Genomic DNA, 4,625 nt, shown 5'->3' with positions numbered 1-4,625 from the left:
AGCCAGTCAAACAGAGACTACTCATAGCTAAGGCAAGAGGTTAAGGTGACTTGAGCCAGCCCCCTATTCACCCTGATATATTTTATAGCTACTGATAGAAAGAATTGCATAGTTCAATAAGGTATTTAAAAAAAACAAAACAAAGAGAAATGTGGAGCATATTAATACTAATTGTAATAGAAGCAAATAGAAGTAAATACTAATAGAAGCTAAATGACATCAGAAGAACCTGAAGTGAAGTTTTTGGGGCACCAGATCTCTGCAGAGGGCAGAAATGTGAGAGGTCAGGCAAGTGTTTGGATTTTATGGGCTATTATCAAAGATTCGACCCAAGCATGCACTGGTAAGACGAGGAAAGAGAAGCAAGACCCCAGTAGCGTTCACTTGAGCCAAGAATGCCAGAGCGCTTTGGATGAGTTGAAGAGGAATTTTATGTGGTATAGGTGGTGACCTATTCTGGCATATCCCAACATCTGTAAGCCCATTATACTAACCACAGATGGGAGTCGTCATGGACTGGGGGCGGTATATGCAAGCTGGGGTTTAAGATTTAGGGTACTGATCATAACTCACTTTGGTACCTCTACTCAGCTAATCTTGGAGCGGTTGAGCAGCGCTGGGTATATTAACGCATATTAGACCATGTCTCATATATGCGATTTCACTTTACGAAGCCTCCATGTACCATTACAATACCTAAAGCCTCCCTTGTCGAACAGTGTCCTAATACAATAAGGTAGGAAACCACATACACACATTAGTGCATAAAGAGACTAAAAAGCTTGGAGGCAGGGACCAGGTAAATAAGCTAAATACCCCTGTTACAAGAAATACCCTGATGTCCTCAGCAAGACTGAAAAAGACTCTTTTCGACAATATTAATTTTGAAATCAGAGACCTGACATTGTATTGGACTTTATGTGATTAAATAATAGTATTTTCATGGCATTCATATTCATATTCAGAGTATTTTACTCTGAAACACCAGCTGCACTAATAAGAAATGTCTTCAGCACACTCATCCTCACACTCATCTACATACAGCAGGATAGATTCATACAATGGTTTTACTTTGGCTTTATTCCTAATTTTAATTCCTATACTGTCAAATCCACAGCAGCTTGTATGGAAGTTGAATAGATCTGCCATGTGTTTTCTTTATCCAAACTACTTCACTTTGTGCTTATAGATTTAAGTTTATATAACACTTACATGTACGGTCTTGGTTCTAGCTCTGTGTGAAATCGATTGGTGAACAGTATTAAACTGTGATGTGTGTGCACATGCGGAGAAGTATCATTTGTCCAGGGAGTCAGAGTTCAGTTCAACACATGTGGTGGGGGTTTATTGAGTCAATTTGATTTGATCGATTTGTACATATTCTATAAACCCTTAGGTGAGCTACTCAGAAGACCCCTGGTTTAAACTGTGTAAGGTGAGAAGATGGAAGCCAAGCAGCTAAATATTAGACAAATGTTTATGACCAACAGTAATATCCAGAAAACATTTACTTCATGCAAACATTTACTGCATGTTATATAATGCGTTACTGTCAGTGTGATGAGCAAAGAAACATTAAAGCAGCCTTTCTTGCTTATTAGACTTTACATGTTTTGGAAGGAAAGGACATAAAATAATCAGAAATTGTGGTGTCTGGATGTATTTCAAAGTATATACCCTGCTAAAGGGTATATGTGTATATACATTATAAAAATTTCTTTTTTTTAAAAGTTTTCTAATCATAATTCAGTTGCATTGCTTATAATAAACTTAATTTGAACAAATATCTAATCTACCCCAGAGAGGAAAAATAAATTTGGGGCTTGTCTGACTTATTGTCACAACATAGCCTGCTGTTTCCTCTAACACCCAGAGTGACCCCTAACCCAAATTCTATTTCCAGTGTTATGGACATAAAACACGCAGAAACACACAGTGGTGCAGAGTGTTGTTTGTGTGTTTTCACTCCATACCAAGCCTTGATTATAGTCTATTGACCTGTTTTCTGCTCATTGGATTTTTGCTGCTTTTGGATTTGCCCTACTGTTTTGTTTGCATTGCTTTCCTGTTTTTTGAAATATTACCTTGTTTTCTCATTTTTGCCTTTGCCTGCTGATTTCTCACTGTGTTTGCCTCTATCATTAAAGCTTTGTGCTTTAAATATTTGGGTCTTCTTTTTCAGTTCTGGCATTGGTAAGTGGACCTTATTTTCACTGTCTCAGACTTGGTTGATTTTTTGGTGTGCTTTCTTTGTTTATGAGACTATATTTGCATAAGACATAACTCAGCCCACAGGAGTAAAACGGTCACTTTAGAAAAAACTGCCATATGAGGTAAAGGTCATGGCAGTCTCTTATACAAAATAGACTAACAGTTTCTTACATTTCCTCTTTTGTAAGCTACAGATCCTCTATGTCTCTCAATAAAATTTGGAAGACTTTCCTCTCTGAACCTTCTCTCCAGTCAAACAGAGGCTACTCATAGCTAATGCAAGAGGTGAAAGGAAAGTGTAAATCTAGCTGAGGGTAAGGTGATAAGATGACTTGAGCCAGCCATTCACCCTGATATATTTTATAGATACTGATGAAAAAATAGCAAAGTAGCATACTTACAAAAAACGTTTACAGAAAACATTGTTAGGACATCATGATATGAAGAAACTGTATTCCTGATCGTTAGAGAAGACATGTTATTGTGTACATTATGTAGCTTTTTGTATTGACTATGGAACAACTTGTTCTGTCTGTACTCCTGAAACCTGAAAACTATATCTCACATTCTGTTTATAGATGCAGAGATGCAGAGCAGAGTAAATATTAACAGAAGCCTAATAGCAACAGCATGAGTGCTGTACAAGGCGAGTAAAACAGTACTATGAAAACCCATCTCATCACTGAGCTCAGACAGAGGTTGACTAGTCAGTTAAACAAAGGGCAGTAAAGGCTAAGACTAGATAAGGGTAAGGTGACATGAACCAGCCCCCTCTCCATCTTATATATTTTCTAGCTGCTCTGCTCAGTGAAAACAAGGGATTATTTTTATCAATGGCTAAGGTCAAGCAACACCACAGGTGGGAGACACAACACTGATCCTGTGGTCAATAGTAGGTCATTTATCACTTTAACTAACTCAGTATCTGTGCTATATTGCACCTAAACCCTGTATCTAAATGAATATTCTGAAAATTAATGGGCCTAAAATTACTATATTTATAAAACTATATTTTGAAATTTCAATATTATTCAAACAAACCCATGGATCCCAGAAACACTGCCCTAAAGGAAACGATTTCATAATGATAGCTCAGTGGTGTTGTGAATTCACCGAAGCAGACCAGAGGACTCAGAAGTAGTGTTCAGGTAGACCTCACAGGTGTCCACTCCCTGGTATGACAGTGCTAAAGCCTAGAGGTGATACTCTTAAACAAAGCATTGATTGGGAGGAAGATCACCGGAGTTGACCCTCAACTGCCAGCTAGTTCACAGTTCCTGATCACTGTCTGACTTGATGACCATTTGGTGGTGAGAGCTGGGATAAGTAAATAGTTTGCTTACATGATACAGACAACTGTATCTCTTTTTTATCATCATTATACCTGTGAATGTGTATAGCCTCATCTCATAGATGTGTATAGCATCTCATGCTATCTGGAGGAAACAGAAGGTTTTTGTTTGTTTGTTTGTTTGTTTGTTTGTTTAAATCAGAGATTCCATAAAACAATATGTCAGTTTATCATCTGAGAATAAATTGGGCCTTTAAAAATCCAACTTTATGGGTTTGAAAGTACATCCATTAAAACAAATAAGATGAAGATGGTTCTTGTAGAGGAATCAGGATCAGCATGATGGGGTCATGACCATTTTTGATCTGAATTTATTTACAGCTCTCTTAAAATTCCACCACAGAATCTCAAGTTCATTTTCCCACGACTGTAATCAACAGCCAGCATATAGCTGAGAATAGGTTTACTAACAGACCACAAGGGGGAGGATACCAGGGAAGAAGATTTAGTGATTGTGCCTTTGCACCAGAAAAAAAGCAAGAGTGGGCTTCATTTATCAAGTTTAAATGTTCATGTGGGAATATTTTTGTCACTTAAGAGCTGCTTACTTAGGACAAGGCCATTTGAGAGATATTGCAATCGATCAGCCTGAAGCAGATTCCAGGCATACTGCTTTACACAAACACAAAGTACTGAAAGAATACAAATGCTTTTCTGGAATTTGGGGATATTCTCAATTTCATCAATGCATGTACTGAATGAAAATTGGATGGTCTATCACACAAGCTGCCATTTTCTAACACCTCTAGATGTAACAGGAAATAAATAAAAAAATTAACATCAAAATGTGCTTTTCAAAAGTTTATGGACATACATACACACTCGTTCCATACATACACACCCGGTGCCAGAGAACACTGCTACTTTAACACTATTCTACTGTTACTCATATCATTTATTTAAAACTAAAAAAAAAAAAAATCAAAACTGTATTTTGTTCGTGTGTGTGTGTGTGTGTATGAAAAAACCTGGAAGTGATGTAAGAGAAATGCATTTAAGGGGTGTCACTAATGTACAATAATGTTGGTATGTTTTATTTTAGGTTCCAAAAAGACTCCAGAAC

This window comes from Hemibagrus wyckioides, linkage group LG19 (genome assembly GCF_019097595.1).
Source record: "Hemibagrus wyckioides isolate EC202008001 linkage group LG19, SWU_Hwy_1.0, whole genome shotgun sequence".
NCBI classification, from domain to species: domain Eukaryota; kingdom Metazoa; phylum Chordata; class Actinopteri; order Siluriformes; family Bagridae; genus Hemibagrus; species Hemibagrus wyckioides.
Note: the sequence above shows the minus strand (reverse complement) of the source record.